This window comes from Scylla paramamosain, chromosome 4, assembly GCF_035594125.1.
Source record: "Scylla paramamosain isolate STU-SP2022 chromosome 4, ASM3559412v1, whole genome shotgun sequence".
Classification (NCBI taxonomy): domain Eukaryota; kingdom Metazoa; phylum Arthropoda; class Malacostraca; order Decapoda; family Portunidae; genus Scylla; species Scylla paramamosain.
In genome coordinates this window covers 2,977,501-2,987,500 of record NC_087154.1, presented here as the reverse complement: position 1 = coordinate 2,987,500, position 10,000 = coordinate 2,977,501, and the positions used below count along the sequence as shown (strand labels likewise).

The 10,000-nt window shown below is 43.1% G+C and overlaps 1 pseudogene; it reads right to left on the bottom strand.

Moving 5' to 3' along the window:
* LOC135098466 (lachesin-like) overlaps nt 1-10,000 on the bottom strand; it is an 87,575-nt pseudogene that overhangs the window by 50,473 nt on the left and 27,102 nt on the right.

Here is a 10,000-nt window from a genome sequence, read left to right as displayed (position 1 = left end):
TGAGAATGGCCTGGACACTGGCTGGGTCACGGAGGAGGACAGCGCCCCTTGCACCCCCGCGCCACAGTGATCTGGCGGGGACAGCCTACCCTGTGAAGTCCTGTGGCAGAAGAGAAGAGGCGGACGCTCCCACCGTCTGGAGCAGCACACCTCCAGACGGATGAGACCAGCCAAGGGGAAGGGGTCAGGGCGCGAGGGCGAGGCAGCGTGGGATGGCTGTTGGACGTCCTTCCAGCCTGGGTGGTGTGGTGCTGCCACTGGCTGGCCGTTCTGCTAATTTACTACAACGCGTGGTTGGAATATGGCAAGTACAGAGACGTCCACTGCACGCCCGCCACCAGAGCCCACCACCCATTGAGCGGCACGCCACCAGTGGCCACAAGCAGCTGATTTCAATGACGCAGGTCATTGCGACGCACACACTCTTCGAGGACACTTATCATATCCCTTATCTCTCATCTATCTTTGAAGGAAAGTACTTGAGTTCCATACATCTAATTAGAGTGATTAAATATTTGTTTTCCACAAATTCCACTAACTGGCTTCTTTTCTTATGCACTACTGTGGAAATAGAGTACACACATTGTCAATAATCTATAAACAACCAAACTGAAGATGGTAGTAAAGTTTGTGACACTTCTCTCTCTCTCTCTCTCTCTCTCTCTCTCTCTCTCTCTCTCTCTCTCTCTCTCTCTCTCTCTCTCTCTCTCTCTCTCTCTGCTCATCATCCCCAACCCAACCAATACTTCGTCAGGTCATTATAACATTCACATAGCGTCCCGTGCGTTGCGTCGGCATAAACTTGGGAGCCATGAAGCAAATCACTCTCGGAATGGATGGATGCATGATCACTTTTGCCTCAGGAGTTAAGTTTAAAAGATACATAACTTCTTCATCGAATATTTATACGGAGATCCCCCGCCCGAGGAGTATTTTAGAGATGGAAAAAAAGGATCTCACACGACGCCATTATGAATGTGTTTTTCTTACGCCGAGAAGTTGAAATAAAAAAGAGTGTGAGAGAGAAGAAAAAAGAAAAGCGCTATCGATTTCATCCCTTCGAATCTTCCTCGGTCGTAAGCGTTTCTTTATCCCAAGTTTCAGAAAGTCTCATAATTTCGTTCCTTTCTCTCCACGAATTAAAGAGAGTAAATAACTGCGCTGGAGAGAGAGAGAGAGAGAGGAGAGAGAGGAGAGAGAGAGAGAGAGAGAGAGAGAGAGAGAGAGAGATCATACAACGTTGAATGCTGCGCTTTTCGTCCGATCAGTGAGGTTAAGCAACGCTGGGTCTGGTTAGTGCTTGAATGGGTGACCACCTTAAGACAAGATGTTGGCTGTGTGTTTGTGTGTGTGTGTGTGTGTTTTATGTAGGAGAGGCACCGGCCAAGGACAACAAAATTACAGTTAATAAAAGGACCCACTGAGGTGCCGGTTCCCGTGTGTGTGTGTGTGTGTGTGTGTGTGTGTGTGTGTGTGAGGTAAGAGCGCGCACCAGCAAATATGAAAACAAAATATCGCCTCCGTGGACTCCTTTCTTATTTCTAAAGTCGTGAATTTTCGGCATAAAAATCTAATAAATAAATCAGGGCTTGAAGAGGAGAAGGCGGTGGGTCTCTCCCGGGATGAGGCGAAGCAGCAGAAGTTTGCCCCCGGAGCTTCTCTCTTATCGGCGCCTCAAAACAATATCGGGTTAAGCCTGGAAGCCGAGGAGCCGCCCGCCTTCAGCCCCTCCTAGCCTCCCTGCCTTCCCCGCGAGGCTTAGACACTATCACTCCCAAGGATTATCTTTCCCACCCACCACCGCCTACCCCCAGCCCTCTCCTTTTCCCACCTACCCCAGTCCACCTCACCCCAGCCCTTCACCTGATAGTTTATTCTCGTTTTCTCCACTCACCCCAGCACCTTCCTTGTTCCCTACACCCCCCAGTCTATCACAGCACTTCTCCAGCCTACCCCCAGCATATCCAAGTATACTTCAGACAACCCTAGCCTACCTCAGCCTTCCCCCTGATAGCAATGCCTCGTTTCCTCATCAACCTCAGCCTCCCCCCAAACCATTTCTCTCCCTTGATAGCTTACCCTAGTCCCCCCCTACATCCCAGCTTACCCCAGTCCACTCCTACCCTCCCCACAGATAGTTTACTCTCTCTTCCCCTCATCCCATCCTACCGCTGCTCACCCCAGACCAACCCAGCCCCCTCTTGATTGTTCACCTTCGTTTCTCGACCCACCCCAGCCTACCACAGACCACCCCAGCCCTGCCTTTCCCCTTGATAGCTCTCTCCCATCCCCCTCCCCAACTCCCCAATGTTTTATCTTTCATCCAGTAAATATTAACCCTTCCCTTGCCAAACTCCACTTCTCCCTTAGTTTATCGTCCCAAAATTATCAAGTTAGTTTTCCTCCCCATCTTCCCAACAAGTGTTCCTCCCTATCCTCCCTCAGTGTATCTCCCCCCTCCCCCCACTTCCCCGGTTAGTTTCCCTCTCCCTGCATATCCTCAGTTTCCCTCCCTATTTCCCTAGTCAATTTCTCTCTCCCGAGCTCCCATTTAGTTTATCTTCCCATTCCCCTAGCTTAGTTTATCTTCCCATTTTCGTCTTCATTTTCCTCTTAAATTCTCTCCCCTCTGTCCACAAGCCAAGAAGAAATAAAAGAAAGAAAGAAAGAAGAAATAAAGAAAAAACGAAAGAATTAGAAAAGAAAAACAAAAAAGAAGAGAAGAAAAAAAGAAAAGAGAAACAAGGAAAGAAGGAGAAAAGAGAAACAAGATGGAACAAAAGAAAGGAAAAAAAAGGAAGAAAAAGAGGCAAGCAAAAGAAAATAAAAGGCTAATTTTGCCGTTTCTAGTCTATTCAAGAGACTGCAAAAAAAAAAAAACTAAGTGCCTAAAATACTCTAGATGATTACGGGGAAGATTGTGAAGCAGTGAAGGATTGAAGGTCCGTTGTTGTTCCTCCTCGCAGTCCCTCCCTCTGAGCACAAGATCACGGGTCACCTTCTTTACTACCGCGAATATGAAGGCTCCATTTTTTATTATTTCCTTAAGGGATTACTACAAAAAATACTTTATCTCCCCGCCAGCAGTAAAAAGGGAGATTGAAAATATACAAATTCTCACGCTAAGCTTCCACCGCCTCACTTTTCTGTTATTTTTTATCTCCTTTTTCTTTCATTTTATTTTTATTTTTTTTTTTTTTTTTTTTTTTTTTTTTTCAAGAGCGCTCGTCGAAGGGGAAAGAAATATCAAAGATGGAAATAAAATGGTGATCCTCTCAACTCTTAACAGAAAACGTGACTTCAGTGGAATAGGGAAAGTATTCGATAATGATGAGGATAATGATGATGATGATGATAATGATGATGATCTACTATAGAGGGAAATGGTTTTGAAAAATTAGGATTCTCTCTCTCTCTCTCTCTCTCTCTCTCTCTCTCTATCTATCTATCTATCTATCTATCTATCTATCTATCTATCTATCTATCTGTCTATCTATCTATCTATCTATCTATATCTGTCTATATATATGCATACATTTATCTGTCTATTTATTTATCTATTTATCTAACCCCACTATGTTATTGATTAAAATGAAGAGATATAGAGAAAGTACAATTTAATTCAGTATCGGATTATGTACGATTTAGTTCATTCTGGCATACCAATCTTCTCACATTACCAACACTTGCTTGAAACCTTACAAAAAATACCGAAAAAAATCTTTAAGCGATACATATTTCTTCCCTATCTCATGCATCTAAGTACCTGCATACCTCCGTGTTTTATGGCCCGGCACTTTCTGTGAACACTTGTGGCGTGCGATGTGGTTTACGACGCTCTGAATATTAAAACTGACCCAGAGAGATTACGCCAGTCCGTGTACCCACCTCTTCTTCGTCGTCGCTTACCTAGAGTCTTCTCCAGTTGTCTCTGTCCCTGTAACCACCCGCCTGCCGCTCATTAAATACTTACAGGTCTTGAACGTATCGACTCTCCTGTTTCATCAAATGGCGGCCCTGATAGAGGCATTACTTCAATAGGAAAGCTTGTCATCCTGCTCTTCACGTCAGTACATTACGGCCGCACATACACACACACACACACACACACACACACACACACACACACACACACACACACACACACACACACACACACACACACACACACGCTATTTAAGGAAGCACAGGAATTATAAAACATCTACAGCTTTTCCCCAACGAGATATAAAAACTTGGAATGAACTAAATAAAAACGTGATGGCGGAGAGAAGCGTGTACTGAATGAAAGACATAACAAATACCTGGAATGGACTCGAGGAAGAGGTGATGGCACAAAGGAATGGAGAGTACATACATCAACTGAAGGAAAAACTGGATGAATATACATAAGTAGACAGGACATGAGTGTAATTCACCTCGTAAATTATCAGCAAGGTTAATGCAAGTAGGTAAATATACAACACGGTAAGAACATAAAAACATCAGAAAATAATAGAAGTTTAGTGTAGTTTAGGCCCTGAAAACTTAGCTACCTTAACATAAGTAGGTAAATGCAGCACGGTAAGAACTTAAGAACAAGAGGAGCGCTGCAAGAAGCCGTCGGGCCTGCACGTGGCAGTCCCAGCAGGAAAACATACCTAAGTACCTATCTCCATCTCTCATCCATACACCCAAAAGCGGTACGTACCTGTGAGCGGCGTGAAGAGCACCAAGGCCAAGGCTGCCCAGACCACGTCACTGCGAGTCACCAGCCTGACGTAGGAGGCGCCGGTGGAGGAGCCTCGCCCCTCCATCCCTAGCCAAGTCACGGGTCACGTCAGGACAAGAAGAAGTGAAAGTCAAGTCCTGGCGAGGCAAGTGGAGGTGAAACAAGGGGAAGGGAAATAATGGAGGAAGTCTGATGTTGACAGTAAATATTCAGGTGTGTGTGTGTGTGTGTGTGTGTGTGTGTGTGTGTGTGTGTGTGTGTGTGTGTGTGTGTGTGTGTGTGTGTGTGTGTGTGTGTGCGTTTGTGTGTGTGTGTGTGAGGTCACTACAGATAATGTTCTTTGTGTGAATGTTAATGTCAAGGAGCCAAGTGGTTTAAGGTGAAGCTGCGAGCGGTCACTGCTGCGTCAAGAGGCTGTGCAGGGGAATAGGACGGGATGAATAAGGTCTCAAGGTGTCTGGTGTGTGTGTGTCTGTGGCTCAGTCTGTGTCTTCCCGAGGCTCCTCCGTCAGCAGCGGCGGCGCCTCGTCAGGTGACGGCTCAGGCCCTGACCACCTCCCAGCAGCGTAGCTCTCGCCGCCCCCCACACGGGTTCACCTGAAGGGAAAACAGAGACTGGTATGCAATTTGGTGTTTACTGACCATAACACACGTTCATCATTCCATTTAACATTGTAAAATACTGATCCTTGGAATCGACAACTAAAAAGTCACCTTAACGTAAGGACAGCTGAGTGAGGGAAAGGTTTGCTTGACCTAACACCGAAGGGAAATAACCAACGATACCTTCACCCTTATCACGGGAAGGAAACGAGAGGTCACCATTCATAAGATAGCTGATTGAAGGAAAAACTTGCTTAGCATAACAAAAAAGGTAACGACCCAGCATTATCTTCATTCATATCAAGGAAAGGAGACGAGAGATCAATTTAGCAACGTATTGTAAACTGAGTGGAAGGCTTAGCTAAATATAAGACTAAAGAGGAAATAATCAGTAGTTTATTCATTCAGATCAGCTCACCTCATTATCATATCCATTAAGGAATGTGTATATCATATCACCATTTCGTAACATTATCCCAAGCATAACATTTTGTAACGTGAGCATAAAACTGCTAACATATCCGACTAAATTATTAATACCTCCATTAGAATAGCTAATAAATCCACCAAAACTATTAATACATCCACCAGAATTATTAATATACGGCATCTAAATCACCTCAGCGCATCAACACAGTCTAGAGAAAGATGGATATTCATGCTGTCCTCTCTTAACATTACTTCTTTTACAGGAATATTCTTAACGAGGGTACGAAACTGTAAAGCAGGCAATGATACAGCGGCATTGGCGGCTCCACTACCGACGAAGGAGAGGAGGCAGCGGCGGTGGCCGAGACGGAGCCAACCTGGGTAATGGGAAGGCGCCATCTACTCCACACATTAACGCCAGTAATGGACGGGAGGAGCCGCACCGTAACTCCCGCGAGGAACAATAACATTCTTCACGCCGCTACCAGCAAAGGGGGACGGGAGTAAGAGGGAGGAGGAGGGAGGAGGAGGGACTGCGGTAGGTCCGGCCTCCACCAGACATAATCATGATGCATGACTTGTGCCGCCGGTGAAAAATGGTCGGGAAATGTGAGGGAAAGAACGACTGAACAGCCTGCCACTTACGAGGGTTTGCTTCCGCCATTACAGTGTCCAAGGCCGCGCTGGAAATTGCTCCACTGTGGCGTTTTCAATTTGCTGATTTGTGAGAGAAAAATTGAAAAAAAAAAAAATCTGCATTACAGTTTCATGAAAATAAAAGTAGGCGCTAAATCTAAGGCATCGATCAAAGCGGTTAAAGAATGTAATTTTTATGTTGCATTTATTTTTACAAATCAAGAAGATCAATCAAGGACAAAATAAAAGTGAAAAAAAAAAAAAAAACGTTAAAGAAACAGTACAAAAGATCCGCTCAACCTGTCGCTCCAAAGAAATAAATAAAAATTTTGAAGAAAAAAAAAAACGTTGGATATTTTAGCACCGAAGGAAAGCCTCCTTTGAAACAGTTTAAGTCGTAGGAAGGAAGAAAAACAGAGACATACACCGTACCAGATTTCATCATTCTCCCAATCTGAAAGGAAAATACAAATACTTCAGGGATGTTAGTCGCTCTATCACTCCATCAAAACAGCAAATGAGGAACGTCAGTGTTGCATGTTATAATCACAAAGAGCATGATAGAAATAAAATTTTCTCCTCGCAAAAGAAAGTAAAGGACTAATTTTTTGCGTGGTAGCTTTATGAAACCAGTGAAGCTAGAGGAGTTGGAAAGACTGAAGCAACATTCTCTCTCTCTCCTCCTCTCTCTCTCCTCTCTCTCTCTCTCTCTCTCTCCTCTCTCTCTCTCTCTCTCTCTCTCTCTCTCTCTCTCTCTACTTTAAATTTAATTAATTTTCAAATCAATCTGCACAAGATTTAAATTATATATCCTTGCAAGTAGAAACACACACACACACACACACACACACACGCACACAACGAAAACAAACACATCAACAACATCACCAATTACTACTACTACTACTACTACTACTACTACTACTACCACTACTACTACTACTAGTACTACTACTACAACTATTACTACTACTACTACTACTCCTACTACTACTACTGCTAATAATAATAATAATAATAATAATAATAATAATAATAATAATAATAATAATAATAATAATAATAATATCAATGATAATAATAATAATAATGATAATAGTAATAATAATAATTACAGTAATAATAATAATAGAACAACAAAGTTTATTTGAGCTCTCATAATATAATCATACCCGTAAAACACACACACACACGCACACACACACACACACACACACACACACACACACACCACACACACACACACACACGTACTCTCTGCCTTCTCCACCACCTCGAAGGATGAGATAGTGGAGGCACCTTCGTTAATGCCTCGGTAAGAGAGTGGAGCATAAAAGGCCTGGAAGGACGGACCAACTTTCCTCGTCCTTCCCCGCCTAGAAAGCAGAAGAGGAAAGTGTACTGTGGGTGGAATTAAAAGAGAAAGTTTGTGGCAAGTAAGAATCTGAGAAAATCTGAGCATCTGCCTATAATGTTGGGAGAAATTAACTCTACATATATTCTACTGATTGATTTTAAAAGTATATGCATTTATTGTTGGTATAATTGAAAGATGTTTATGATAAGAATAACTGTGATAAAATTATGAGCATCTATGTACATGTAGTATATATTTATTTAAGATTGTTTTGCTAACTATATTTTGTGTTAGGCAAAAAAAAAAAAATGGCCCTTTTCCAGACCTTTGTGTTGCCTTTTGCCAGATCCCCTCTCAGATAAAAAAAAAAAAAAAGGCAAAATCAGTAACAAAGAATTAACCACTCTGTCAAGGAGTGATTACTGTGCATTAAGAGTCTGGCCACATAATGTTTTGTTTTGTATTCATATCCATAAATAAATACACATAGAAATGACAAACAGAAGAACAACACTCAGATTCTCCCGAAAAAAAAAGAAATCTATTTGATCATCCTTCCACTACCTTGTCCTTTCTCTGATGCTAGAAATGAATGTGGAGTAGTGAAATCAAGCAATATAGCAAGAACCAGCGAATATATAGCTGATTTTCCATTTCTGTTTTTTTGTAATCAATTTGTGCGTCTCCCAACCAACACACACATTCTTAATCTCTCCTCTTGCTGGCCGCTAATAACAGACAGGTTCACTTCATCCTTAGCAGCAAAGCAGTGTGTGTGTGTGTGTGTGTGTGTGTGTGTGTGTGTGTGTGTGTGTGTGTGTGTGTGTGTGTGTGTGTGTGTGTGTGTGTGTGTGTGTGCCCAATGCTCTCTGTTCCCTCCCAGCCAGCGCCTCTGCACTGAAATTTCCATAAACACCTAGAGTATTTAACAGGCGACGTAAATCCTTATCGATGCATGGGCTGAAGAGGAGAAGGAGGAGGAAGAAGAAGAATAACAAGAAGAACAAGATCAAGAACAAGAACAAGACGAACAAGAACAAGAAAATCAAAAACTAGAAGATGATGATGATGATGATGACGAAAGGAAAAAAAAAAAAAAAGGGAAGAGGAGGAGGAGGAGGAGGGGGAGGAGGAGGAGGAGGAGGAGAAGGACAGGAGGAGAAGGCAGTGAGGCGGATGAGGGAAGCAGGAGAGGGGTCAGGAAGGAAAAGCCGCCGTACAACCCCCGGACAGAGGGACGAGAATGGCAGAGGGGAGTGAAGAGAGTATCTATATTTATGGAATACCGTGAGATCGAGAAATATGCCTGGTTTTAATGCTCCTCCAAACTTTTACCAAATTCCTCGATGGCGCAGCGTGACGGCGCGGGAAAGTGGCCAAACCTTCGTTACGTATAATGTGGATTTGCTATATCGTCCGCCGCTGCCTCCCTCCTTGATTTATGCAGTAGTAATAGTAGTAGGTGGGCGGGACGGTGGGTGGGTGGATGTTTATACTACTATACTGCATAACCGAGGCGCCGCTTCTTAATAGTAACTTGAAGAGACGGTAGCATTTATTATTACTATTATTATTATTATTATTATTATTATTATCATTACTTGATACCACGGTAGGATTTTGGCCTCCTAGTCCTTCTGGTCTTGTTATTCGTTTTAATTTTCTTCCGAGTTATTTTCTTGGTGTTCCTGTTCTTATTCTTAAAGTCCTCTTCCTCCTCCTCCTCCTCTCCTCCTTTTCTTCTCTTTCTTCTTCTCCTTCTTCCTCTTCTTCTTCCTCCTCCTCCTCCTCCTCCTCCTCCTCCTCCTGAGACAGACAGATAAAGTGTTTCCCAGTGTCACCGAGAACGTTCACTCCTGTATTCTCTCCTTCAGTTGCTTCTTGTCACTCACACTTCTTATCCTTTCCTGTCATTCCACTCGCATGTTCTTTTTTATTTTTTTTTTGCCTGAACATTTTTCTTTCTCTCTTCGTAAATCTCCCTCCATTTGAACAGAGGCGAAAAGGGATGAGAATAAATAACAGTAAGAATAGAGGAGTTGGACATCAATAGCCATAGTAAGTCCTCCAGTGCTTGTCCCCTGTGGCCTCTCCCTGTGTCCAGTCGTCGCTTCTCCCTCCCGTGGCTTAATCACTACATATGACATAATTGTTGCTTTACTTAACTCTGCTACCTCGTATATAGAGCCAATGGTTATAACACAAATAATTAATGCTGACTGATTATTCCATCACTAGTAGTTATTATCTTATGTGCTATGCCA